The sequence below is a fragment of the Acinonyx jubatus genome, chromosome D3, assembly GCF_027475565.1.
Source record: "Acinonyx jubatus isolate Ajub_Pintada_27869175 chromosome D3, VMU_Ajub_asm_v1.0, whole genome shotgun sequence".
NCBI lineage: Eukaryota > Metazoa > Chordata > Mammalia > Carnivora > Felidae > Acinonyx > Acinonyx jubatus.
This window is the reverse complement of record NC_069392.1, coordinates 80,453,983-80,467,476: the sequence shown is the minus strand read 5'-3', so window position 1 is coordinate 80,467,476 and position 13,494 is coordinate 80,453,983. Positions and strand designations below refer to the sequence as shown.

Below are 13,494 nucleotides of genomic sequence, written 5' to 3'. Positions count from 1 at the left end.
ACAGGAACAACAATGACAATGGTAAGAATAGTTTATGTTGAACACTTAGTGCCAGGCCCTGAATGAGCCCTTCGGTAGGTTAGCTCATTTCATCTTCGTAACAATGAACATAGGAAGGATGTCCTATCACCCCATTTATAGACTGGAAACTGAGGCACAGAGGGTGAAGGTCCTTGCCCAAAGTCAAGCCTCAGATGAGCCCAGGCAGTCTGGCACTAAAGACCGTGAGTGTTTCCTTTCACACTTTTACTCATGAACGAGAGGCCTCTCCTTTTGCAATGAACATGTAGAGAAGAGAGCCAGGTTTCGCTGAGAAGGGTATTGGATCCTCCAATATCATTATCCTTCATCACACTGCAACAAAAAATAGAAACACTGGCACCAAAGTGCTGGCCTGTTTTTAAATCCCAAAAGGCAGATGGTTATTTTTAATACACTGACCTAATTGCGTGTGGTGATCCAAGGTCAGCATAAAACTCCAGAGAGAGCCTGAAGTATCACCTGAGTTTATGTCGGGCCGAGGGAGAACAGAATAATCTTAAATGGCATTTCTTGATTTGAGGTTTCATTCCTCACCCAGAGCCATCACATTCTATCAGAGCGGACTCACAGTCTTTGGTTAGGGGTGAGGACGCCTGGCGGGGGTGGGGTGAAGGAAGAGACTGGGTTAGTATAAAAACACACCACCTTTCCAGAAGCATGCCGGCACCTGCAGTTAGCATTTGGCAACAGCAGAATCAGAGCAGTATTCTGTATTATTTCTAGAGTGTCACAATGTGATAATAACATGCACTTTGGATTATGTCAGTGGGGCCATGCCATAAACGACTATACCCCCTGGTACCAAGAATTGGGTATGAAGTGTAACTTGCATGAGTTTGAGAGGTAACTGTTGGCAATCTTTCTAAGCCCAGTTCCGCACAGATAAAGAGGGGGGCTTCTGAGTCCATCTAACTCCCCAAGGCAGAGAGTTATGGTTCTAGTTGCCACGGAGACACAGCACCTCACATACAAAATGTGAAAACTAGAAGAAGGATGGCTGACATATTTTTTGTCATATTTTATGACATTTTTTCAATTTTTGTCTCATCAAGTACTCATAATGACCTTATCATATCTCTGGGACACTGAAACCCAGCGTACAACCTGGAACTTTTGCCTCTGTTATCATAGGATGCAAATAACACTATAGAACTGAACTGACTCTTGTAATTATGATAATATTGGAAAATGCATTGGGCTCTACTCCTTGGAGCAGCAAAACCACGTCTCCACGCATGAGACCTACACTGGTGTGGATTTCAGGGTGATGAGATCCCAGGGGCACTCATGTTTGTTCACTCTGCAGTTGTTATTGCTTATTTTAGTATATGGATCGGAAAGAAAGAGAGAGAAAAAAAATCAAATGATGGAGTAAGGAGATAAGTCATAGTTATCTAATTTCATATTTAACAGTATCAATAAAATTCTCCTGGGAATCTGGAAGCATTAGCAACAGACGGCATTCTGGTGTGAGAATTAGAAAATCATTTCTTTAAAAAAAAAAAAAGAAAAAAGAAAATCAGTTCTGAGGAAGCATTGAGATGTGGTCTGCAGCAGAGGTCAGCAGACACGTTTGTAAATTGCCAGAGAGAGGACGTTTCACCCGGTGGGGCATACCCTTTCTGTTGTAGCTAGTCAGCTCTGCCATAGACAACACATAAATGAATGGAAATGGCTTTGTTCCGATAAAACGTCTTTTATACAAACAGTCAGAATGCTAGATTTGATCCTCAGGACAGACTACACCAACCATGGTTTAGAGCGAGAGCACAGACTCAAGCCTTCATGTGCGTTATTTTACAAGATTCCACTTACCTTTGATTCGTAGCTCTAACTGTTGGTAATTGATTGTATCTAGTGAGCCAGAATTTGTTTCTATTCGACTGCTACCTGATCAACCTAATCCACATTAGCAGTCTTTCAAATGTTTGAAGGACATTGCCATGAAAGTTTTCCCTGGGTTTCTCTCCTTCGGCAAACTAGACTTCCCTCCCTTCCTTTGGATGTATACAATGGAATGGAGATTGTACATACCCATGATTTTCAGGATGCCTACAAATATGCAGATACACCCCTACAATAAAGTAGACTCCCGTGGGCCTCTATTAGGGATCATTATTATGTTCATAATAATTAACATGCAACCATACATGATATGTGTTAATAAATTATGTATATAAATAACTAATATTCCTTCCTTTTGCAGTGTAACTTGGCCTCTTTCTCAACCAAATATGATACTTTGTCAGAACGAAGAAATACATAGGCAAGCGTGAGGCATGATAGAAGGAGTAGTCTGGGCTTACAGGTGTGTGTGAGTATGAACCAAAAAGTCAGAGGATGTCGTGGGGAGTTATATCTTTATTTAAAATAAATAGCTCCTATATGGTGCTGTATACGTGGCAGGTGTTCAGGACACATTTTTTTTTTTGAGTTTCAGAGAGGGCTCAAGTGAGTGAGGGGCAGAGAGAGAGAGAGAGAGAGAGAGAGAGAAGAGATAGAGAAAGAGAAGCAGAGTTCACAGAGGGCCTGCATTTTACCCGAAAACAGGGATCATGCTCACCCAATGTGGGACTTGAACTCACGAACTGTGAGATCAAGATGTGGACCGAAGTCAGATGCCTAATGACTGAGCCACCCAGGTGCCCCAGGAAGTTCTAAGCACACATTTTTAATGATTAACTAATTAGTAATAATACATTTAATAGCATTAACAGGCACTGACACCTCTACTTACTAACAGGCCACAAGAACTCAACGCCCACTTTTCAGAACCTCTCCAATCAAGTTGGATATTGACTAAATAAATGTGTTGGGGGGAAGAAACTTGCTTGTGAATTATCCCATGCATGGTTCCTGTTGATTTTATTTTGTTTTATTTATTATTTATTTACTTATTTATTTATTTTGCAATGTTTGAGGGTTTTTTGATGTTTATTTATTTTGAGAGAGAGAGAGAGAATGAATGTGAGTCGGGGAGGGACAAAGAGAAAGGGAGAGAGAGAATCCCAAGCAGGCTCCCTGCCGTCAGCACAGAGCTTGCTGCGGGGCTCGATCTCATGAACCATGAGATGATGACCTGCACCAAAACCCAGAGTCGGACGTTAACCAACTGAGCCAGTGAAGCATCCCAATTCATGTTAATTTTAAAAGAGAACATCATTGTTCAAGTTTTGCAAAATCATCATCTTCTCTTAGGTTTCTACCACATACTTTTATAAATTCTCCAGGTCTCTGCCTTTTCTCCTTTACAAGCAATAGACGCCCTTCTCACAGTATCTCCGCTCTCTTACCAAGTCTGTAGCATCCTGTTCACTTTTCAAATCCTTGATGCTGACTTCCTCCTCAAGGCCTTTTTTGGCACGTTCCATCAGAATTAATTGTGTCTTCCTCAGCACTCCCATGGCAAAACTTGTATTTAGCAAATTAATTTTCTCACGGTTTATTTAGTTATTTATATGCTTATGTCCCCCACAAGGGTTTAAGTTCTCCATAGCAGTGACTATTTCTAATGCATCTTTGAACATTCACTGGGCCGGATTCAGGACCTTGTACAAAGTGCGTGCTCAAACCAGGTTCACGGAATCCGATTGCAACCCGACATATGATTTCAACATGATCACATTCCATGTTTGACTGTGGACATTTCGGCCACGAAAAGTGTGGCACAGGATGTATTTTCCAAAATTAAGCCAATTAAAATTAATTTCCTTCTGAGAGTCATTTTAGAATTTCACAAGAGCCCGTGTGATAATTAGGGACACTCAGGAGTGTCACCAATCCTGGAGTTGCCAGTCACTGGGGCCATCCAACATGACCCCCCGAAGCTGCTCTCAGGTGGCTATTAATTTCACTGACTGCAAAATGTGTCAAGGTTTATTAAGTGAAAATCTCATAAAGGTTTGAAAATAAAGTAGTGCTTATGCAGTACAGATAGTATGTGGTTCAGTTCCCTCCAGAAGAAGAGAATTAATAAACAAAGTAAAGCAGCAGTGTGTTTATTCTCAGGAGTGTCCTTCAAGGATGTTGATGGGAAGTATGGTGCACTTAATTCTTGCATTTAAGGGAAATACAGCATGAAGTGTATGTGAGAGCAGAGTCAATTGGAATCTTTTGGACTTGAAATAAGAAAGATGGCTCTGTGTTCACACATAAATTATACAGCAATCAATATTTTAATTTTAGCTCTGCTGAAATATAATTTTTCTTCTTATTACCGTTCATTTCCAATAGAGTCGGAGTGTTACTCAGGCCAAGTGGAATATGAAAGAGGGACTACCCCGAGGACCAAAGCCCTTTCCCTGAATCAAGGAGCCCTTGGAGGGAAGCCCTGGTGAGAAGAGGTCTTGAATTAGCCTGGGCTGGAGCTATTATGGTATGGAGAGAGGTAAAGGGTAACACTTCATTAAAGCTAAAAGGTGAAAAGCTGTGGATTTAATTGAATTAAATGACAGCACGCGTAGACAGAGTGAGAAAGCTTTCCCATAGAATCAGCGCTCTCTGGAGGGAGGGAGTTTAATTCTTCCTGTCATCAGGCTGAGGGAAAGTGTGGTCCCAGTTAATTTCATTTGTCTCAAGGAGGGAACGTATCTGGGAGGTGATGGGCATACGGTTTAGTGAAAGGAAGCTGGGGCTTTCTGAGATGCCTACGCACTTCGGAGAAAGGCCACTCCAGTACGAACTCACAAGGATGAACTTAGCGGGCAGAGCCTGAAACAGGCTGAAGAATGTACCAGAGTAATGAGAATCACTGCTGTTTTAGTCAAATGGATAAACGTTTGCTCCTTCAGTCATGCCGTAGATTGGTTATAGATTGGCAGCGTAGATGGTCCAGTAGCTCTCACCCAGGGAGGCTGAACAAAGATTTTACCGTCCAGTTATTCAGAGGAGCAGAGAGAGTATATATGAAAGAAGAAACGGAAAATTAAGCTTGTCCATGCTGTGAGATTCAGCGCACAATTTACTTAGGCTTCCGAAGCATACTTTTAGCTTGAAATGTCACTAAGAGTAGAGAATAAAAAAAGCAGCTTTCGACATGAGAATTATTTAAGCTAAGTCAAGAATCCAATACTGTTTTAATAGCCATTCAATTACGCATTATTGCTCTGACTGCTAAAAAGAAAAAGAACACGCAAAACACAATCCTTCCCATGATAAAAGGGCTTCTATTGTTTGGCCAAACATTTTCTAATTTGATCGCAGAATTTCCTCATTTCAAATACAGATATCCCCTGCTTTTCAAAAGTTCATATTATGCCCCTTTCCTTTTATGAAAGACCTACAGTAGGACCTGTTTTCACTATTGGAAAGAAATCCGATAGTGATTCACATTAAAACAAAACCAAACCAAAAAAGACGAAAAGCCAAAAGATATTCAGTGCTTGTTTGTGCCAAGCCCAAAAGAGGCAGTCTGCACCCCAGCAGCGAGAGCGACACCCCAGCTCCTCCCTCGTGAAGTACACCCCTCATTTCAGCAAAAAGTCACCAGAGCTCTGAGCTGTCTCTGAGGGTGTGTGCTTTATCTGGATTTATTTTGTGCATCCATTGGCAAGATGCGTCCTAAGGCATCAGAAAAGCCCAAGATAGGTTATGCTTTGGGTCTAGGAATGCTAAAAAAAAAGTTTCCACATAAATTAATGGTAATTGCTTCTTTGCTTTTCACCATTTGGGCTTAGGAACAATTTCTTAGGAACACTCTGCTTTTAGATAGTGGGAGAAACCTGTAGGCACACAATACAATATTTTGAACTATCTCAGTGGTATTCAAGTCCCAACATGCTAAGAAGGCCTCCTACATTTTAAACCAATTAATTTGATATAAATGAAAAAATGGGATGCATCGAGAAAATGAAAAATGTGCTAATGAGTGTCCACTATATTTGGAGAGGAGAAAGTGGGAATCTTGAAATAAAGTTATCGATACATGTGAGAGCTTTACTATGTCCCCCTCCACTGGATAGGATCCCAAATTGAAGCAAAACAAGAAATTAGTCATTCCCTCAAAGCGCAGCTCTGTATGTTTTATTAAGTGGTGTATTCACTATATGATTTGCGCCTTTGATAAGTATAGTTGCAAGAGAGGACATCTGAAATATGTCAACATCACAAAGCTACACAGGGCTTTTCAATCAATCAGTCATCATTATCACCATCACCTTTATCAGATAATGAAGTACCAGGTCTCATTCCTTGAAAATTATAAAATGTCTTCATTATATGTAACATTGCACCAATATCTTGCCACATTAAAAGCGTATACAAACATGGGACTTTTAAGAAAGGGAGAACAGGATTTCATACACAGTAATTTAAATCATTTTACTTCATATATTAATGATGCAAAGCCTATCAATAACATTTTCTGAAATGAACAATGTGATTAAATAGACTTCATTAGTTTTGAAAGTGAAAAGTTAGTGATTTGATATGAATGAGTTAAGGATGAAATCTGGGTTAATATTGATATTAGCTTTAAGAGCTACGCTGTTTAGTTGTTTTTATTTTTTGACTAATGTAATTCTTTCTTTCTTCCCTGATGTTCATGCTTTTATAAATTTCCTTGATGTTCGTGTTCTTATAAATTGTTTTCATCACAAACCTGAACCACCTGTTGTTCAATATTTGTAAAGAATCAACTTAGATACTGTTTCCACTTTGCTACTTACTTTTTGGAAGGCAAATGCAGGATCTGTGACTTTGTCGTGGCCAGCAGTGGGAGTTCTGCATAAATCTATGAGATAATTTGTTCCTATTCTGTGGTAGTGTTATCTACAAAGCCATGTAATCCTTCTTTGTGGAATTTCTTTGCAATGCAAACCATCTGACATACAGAATAAGAGAGAATAGTTGTCAGTCATTCATTAAATGTTACAAAGCTTAAATTCTTTCTAATGTTAGATATGCAATAAATATTAAAATCAATTCTAATATTTTCCTTCCACAACCCAATGCACTACATGCTGTGAAAGCACCCTACTTGGGAAATCATTATGTGGAGAGATGATCCATTTTCATTTGCTGTGAATAAATTCAACCTCAGAATTTCAGATATGGTACCTGTAATGACAATAATTTCATTAGCTGTTTTTTGCCACAGTTTCATTAGTGCCTTAGGGCTTTATTGTTTCTCATTTCCTATCTAATAAGTTATCACGTTTCCCCATTATAAAGCTTTCTTTAAATAGAAAAGTAAAGTTTAAAATATAAAGTGTCATATATTTTTCTTGAAGTAATTTTTGAAAGCATTTACTTTTTAAACTTTTTTTTTTAACGTTTATTTATTTTTGTTACAGAGAGAGACAGAGCATGAACGGGGGAGGGGCAGAGAGAGAGGGAGACACAGAATAGGAAACAGGCTCCAGGCTCTGAGCCATCAGCCCAGAGCCTGACGCGGGGCTCGAACTCACGGACCATGAGATCGTGACCTGGCTGAAGTCGGATGCTTAACCGACTGCGCCACCCAGGCGCCCCAAGCATTTACTTTTTAAAAAGAAAATAATACTTTAGTATGTGGGTTAAATTTTAAAATGTGACTTTTAAATGGATGTCCTTTGAACCTTTTGACTGTCCTTCCAAAGTGATCGAGAAGTTGTCTTCTTAAAAGGTAAGAATTCTGTAAGTGTAGGAGACATTTACTGAGTGCTCCTTTTTCTGAAAATTGCCAAGCCCCTAATCTTTATGGTTTAAAATGATGAAATCTGGCATAAATGTTTACAGTATCTAATGCATCCTGTCCAAGATAGATTGGAAGAGGGATAGAGACCTGTTGCAAACATGGATGGATCTTCATCCTTACTCTGTGATTAAGATGAAGGAAAAAAAAATTCTTTCTCTCCCTTTCTCCATCTGGTGGCTATATAAGTCTCTGTGTTTTCTTGTATATGAATCTAATTTCAGGAAGACATCTACAGAGAAAGAGAGGGAAACAAAAATGTATAGAATTAATACAAAAAAAAAAGAGCTTTAAGAGTAAACATGATAAGTTGACATGAGTTCATTCCTGAAAATGAAATGCATATCCTAAACTCTGAGTTTGTAAAACTTTCTGATATCCTATTAATAAATCATTTTACTCCTCCCAAAGCATCCTTTCAATTTTTTTTCCTTTTCCTTATGAGCAATTAGGAATTCATTTCATTCTTTCTTAAATTTTGTACATCAACATTAGCAGTATTATGAACTCACTGTCACTCTCTCTTAGCATTCTGGTAAATTAAAAAAAAAAAAAACAAAAAAACACCCAATTCTGTAAATAGTATCTTTCTGAACTATAAAGAGAAGAAAATATAACCTTCATTGATTTAAATTTTCAATCATGTGTTATACACATTAAAAATAACACTCAATTTTGAGTCAATACATTATTTTCACTTCAAAACCTGTTAAAAAGTCACATTCTCACTAATTTTTCACTTTCTGCTTATATGCACAAAGCATACCTTAATTTTTTCTCAAAATTAGAAACTTAATTGCATGAACTTACGTTATTACTAAGCCAATTTAAAATTAATTGACACTTTTATTTTTTTTTATTAGGTTCTACTCAGAAAGATATATCCGAGTATGGTCTCCTTGTCTTTGATTAAAACATGAATAATAAAGGTAACTAGCTCCCCCCAATTCTGACATGTTTCATTCCCAGAGGTTTCAAATTTTTCTAATGTTTATTTTTGAGAGAGAGAGAGAGACAGAGCATGAGTTAGGGAGGAGCAGAGAGAGAGGGAGACACAGACTGTGAAGCGGGCTCCAGGCTCCAAGTTGTCAGCACAGAGCCTGACGCGGGGCTCGAACTCATGAACAGCGAGATCATGACCTGACCCCAAGTCAGACGCTTAACAGACTGAGCCACCCAGGCGCCCCCGCAGAGGTTTCAGTTGCTATCAATATGATATATTCTTATTATTTAGCTAGCTTAAGTATATATTTATGAATATGGGTACATGCAATATGTATTATTGGTTTGCATTTGGTTTGCATTATTTCCCTAGTATATTTATAATTCTATAGTTTGCTTAAGAGTATAGATTTTGGAGCTGGTGTACTTGGGTTTGAATTTCAGTTCTATTGGCTAGTAACTTGACACCTTGTTACATAGGTAACAGACTAGTTACATAAGTTTTGTATACCTCCATTTCCTTGCTTGCATAATGGGGATAAAAATAATAACTGGATTGTTGATTTGCGGGGAGGGAATGAATTTAGTTAATATGTGGGGCGTGTGGGTGGCTCAGTCGGTTGAGTGTCCAACTTCGCTCAGGTCATGATCTCGCGGTCTGTGGGTTCGAGCCCCATGTCGGGCTCTGTTCCGACAGCTCAGAGCCTGGAGCCCGCTTCGGATTCTGTGTCTCCCTCTCTCTCTGCCCCTCCCCCACTCGTGCTCTGTCTCTCTCTCTCTCTGTCAAAATTAAATAAACATTAAAAATTTTTTTAAATCATACTTTAATTTAGTTAATATGTGTACCTATATGCACATAAAACTGTTTAGTTTAAATATTATTTTAAAAACTGTTATTACATTTTTTCAGTTAACTTTAAATATTTTTAGATTTTTTTCATGTAAGGCTATAGACTACCCTATTCTTTTTTTTTTTTTTAAGTTTATTTATTTTGAGAGAAAGAGAGAGAACATGAGTGGGGGAGAAGCAGGGAGGAAGGGAGAAAGAGAATTTCAAGCAGGTTCCATACTGTCAGTGCAGAGCCTGACATGGGGATGGAACACATGAACCATGAGATCGTGACCTGGGTCGAAACCAACGGTAGGAAGCTTAATCAACTGAGCTGCCTAGGGGTCCGAGATCATGACCTGAGTCAAAATCAAGAGTCAGAAGCTTAACTGACTGAGCCACCCAGGCACCCCACAGGCTACTCTGTTAGTCTTAATTAACACCTGATGGGTCATAATTTTGGATATACCATGAATGATTTGGCTATTCCCCAAATAATGAACTTTTAAAATACTCCCAGTATTGAATTATAAGTATTGAGTTATAAGCAACATTATTGACACTTTTCTGCATATCTCAGTGCTTTTTTTTTTTCCGTAGTATGGATACCAAATGAGTAGAGATGCTGTATATTGCAGTATGCACATTCCCAGTTTCAGCAGGTTACAACCAAATTGCGCTTATAACTACAAGATATTATTCCTTTTCTCCACAATCATCAACACTTAATATGAACTTTAAGCTTTTGGCAATCTCAGGAATTTTAATTTGTTGTTTTAATTGGCGTTTTCAATAAATAATGAATTTTATTATATTTTTGTGTTTTATTTATGGGTTTGTCCTGCGTCCCTATTCCTGCCAATTTAACAATGGGATGCTTAGTTAGTCTTATTATCATGCAGGTTTTAGCTGTACATTTTGGACAATAATCCCCTATCTGCCATGTATGTTGCAAATCTTTGTTTCACAGTTTACTCCTTAATTTCTAAATTGATGATATTTTAATTTTTTTTAACGTTTATTTATTTTTGAGACAGAGAGAGACAGAGCATGAACGGGGGAGGGGCAGAGAGAGAGGGAGACCCAGAATCCAAAGCAGGCTCCAGGCTCTGAGCCATCAGCCCAGACCCCGACGCGGGGTTCGAACTCACGGACCGCGAGATCGTGACCTGAGCCGAAGTCGGATGCTTAACCGACTGAGCCACCCAGGCGCCCTTAAATTGATGATATTTTAAATACAAGGTACACCTATTAATTTTAATATGTGTATGTATTTGCAGGTTTGTCACAGTTATATGTGTACATGTATACATGCATATACCTAAATTTTATAATGTCTGAGTTATTGATGAAGAAGGGGAAAATGGTCTGTTGTTAAATTTAGTATCTTAGAATATCCAACATGACGATTTTTGCATTTATTATTGAGGCTATAATGATCTAGAAAAATGAGAAAACAAAAATCTGTTTTATTCAGTAGGACTTCGAAATAAACAGGTTTCCAACAACAACAACAACAACAACAAAATGTAGTCATGGATTGATTTTAGGATTTGCTTATGTCTATACCTTTATATTTTGAATGCAAATGGAAATCGTCTCAGGTGTTGTGAAGAAGTCTCAAATAAAATGTCTGAATAAAATACATCTTCAAAGTAGAGATTTTTTTGCCCACGTTGAATAGTAACAGAAGGAAAGTGTTAACCTTTGCCTTAGGAAGTAAAAAATACGCCATATAAATGACCAATGTTGTAACCTTCACCTCTATTATGCTGGTCTTTCTTTTCCTTCTCCAGTCCTGCTAGCTAAAGCACTAATTCAAATAGTGCTTTCCAGAATTATTAGAATATGATATGTGTGATAGTAGACATAAAAAATTCAAGCCTGCAACCGTTCCCTATTTTTTCTTAAAATGGTTGCTAACTAGTTTTTGTATGAAATATATTTTGAGTAACCGTATTAAATCATAAAAATAAGGATTTCAGACTTTGCATTAGAAGCAGGGTACACTAATCATATATGTACGAAGGAGTTTACGTTATGACCCTAAGCTGGCCCCAGCATCTTTTTGGCTCACTTTCAATGCACTGTATTTGTGAAAAGAGGCATTTGAGACAAAATGTTCCTTACTTAATTGGGGCACCTGGGTGGCTCAGTCGTTTAAGCATCTGACTTCGGCTCAAGTCATGATCTCATAGCTCATGGGTTCGAGCCCCACGTTGGGCTCTGTGCTGACAGCTCAGAGCCTAGAGCCTGCTTTGGATTCTATGTCTCCCTCTCTCTGCTCCTTCCCCAGCTCACACCCTCTCTCTCTCTCAAACATAAATAAACATTAAAAAAAAACTAATCGAATAAAAAAATTGTCCTTATGTAGATATTTTTTGGAAGGCGACTAAAATACCCATTTCATAATTATGATTCAATAAAGTCTGGAAAAATTGAGTTTTGCAGATACTAGGTTAGCGCTGAAAGAGTCATTTCTTGATTCATCCATTCATTCTTACTCTCCTCCATTCATTCATTTATACATTTAGAAGATACATACAAGTGCTTAATTGGTGGGATGTTCTACAAAGGGACTTGACAGTAAACAAGGCAGGTAAGGTCTCTTAACTTCAGAGAACTTAGTCCAGATGGAGTGATCACCTTTAAATTAGTAACTAAACAGATAAACTCTCCCAGACAACAAGAAGAACGACAGAGATTCTGTCACCTCGGAGGAGGTACTTAAATTATTCCGGGGCATAGACACCTAAAAGATGTTCAAATAAGTCTGAAAGTGAAGAGGAAATTGTTCCCAGCAGAGGAAACAATGTGTGCCTCAGGCCTTAGATGGAAACAGCTTAGGAAGCAGGTGTTGCTCAGGAAAACATGTGGCTTCGGGACAGCGAGGGGAGGGACGGAGGGCGGTGAGAGACCCTAGCACATTTTAGCTGGAGCCCATCAGCAGGCTGCGTTCTGGACTCCGTTGCTGTGCCAGGAGACATTGCAAACCACTGTCATATTTTAAGAAAGGAGGTAAAAGGATCGTATTTTCTTTTAAAGAATTGACCACGGTGGATTGGTGAGAAAGCTATTTATAGCAATGGTCTATGAATGGCTTGGGCACTCTAATCGTAACTGCTCACTCTCATTTAACACTAAATTTTTATGTGTGAGGCAGTGTGTAAAGAAAATGTTTTGGTATTATTTCCACACGGTAACATTAAAAAAGACTGCTCGTATCACTTTTATGTATGGAGAAACTGAAGCCCAAGCGACACTAAATAATTTGCTCAAGGTCGTAACGCAGATAAGTGGACGAACTGGGAGAAAACAATAAACTGTCTGTCTTCAGAATTTTTGCTTTCAATCAGACATTATGCAGACCAGGACTTAGGTAGAGAGATTGTGTGCAGCAGATAATTTGAGAGGTACTTACAGGTTGAATTCATTGATTGATCTATGGCATATGTGGAGTAAAGAGAAGAGTGTTCAAGTTTTTGTAGCTGGATGCATGGCAGTAACACAGATGGAGAGAAGAAACATTAATGCAAATGTAGCTTTTAAAGAAAATTATGAATTATAAATTATGGATTGGGTTGCCAGTGAGATACCAAGGATCAGTGTATACCCGACGCAGTTGGCCACCACATTCTGCTACTCGGAAGGGAAGACCTTCCTTAAGGTAACAACTTGGAATGATGGATGTAGAGATGCCTCTTTGTATCTCTAGGCACAGTTGAGCTAAAAGAGTGCAAAGAGACAAATGGAAAAGACCTGGGTTTTGCAAGGAAGAAAGAGCAGCCAAAATGCTCTAGTGACATGGAAACAAGTTAGAATGAAACCAGGAGAGTGACTGTCACCTGTGCCGTGTCAAGAGAGTGTTTAAAGAAAGTGTGAGTGGTCAGCTCTGTCAGAATTTCCAGTATTATGACGTTTAAAGATTTACTAATGCAGGAGTTACTGGTACCAGATTAGGAGTGATTAGGGGCAGGAAAGGAAGGAGTTGGGAGAGAGGAAGTGCTAT

The 13,494-nt window shown here is 38.7% G+C and overlaps 1 long non-coding RNA gene across 1 annotated transcript; it reads right to left on the bottom strand.

The window, feature by feature from the left end:
• Positions 1-447: 447 nt before the first annotated feature.
• Positions 448-7,944, bottom strand: LOC128312498 (uncharacterized). The gene is made up of 3 exons (XR_008291865.1): positions 7,805-7,944; positions 6,708-6,862; positions 448-635 (listed from the first exon to the last, which is right to left on the bottom strand). It is a non-coding gene; the product is annotated as an uncharacterized LOC128312498 (long non-coding RNA).
• Between the last annotated feature and the right edge of the window lie 5,550 nt (positions 7,945-13,494).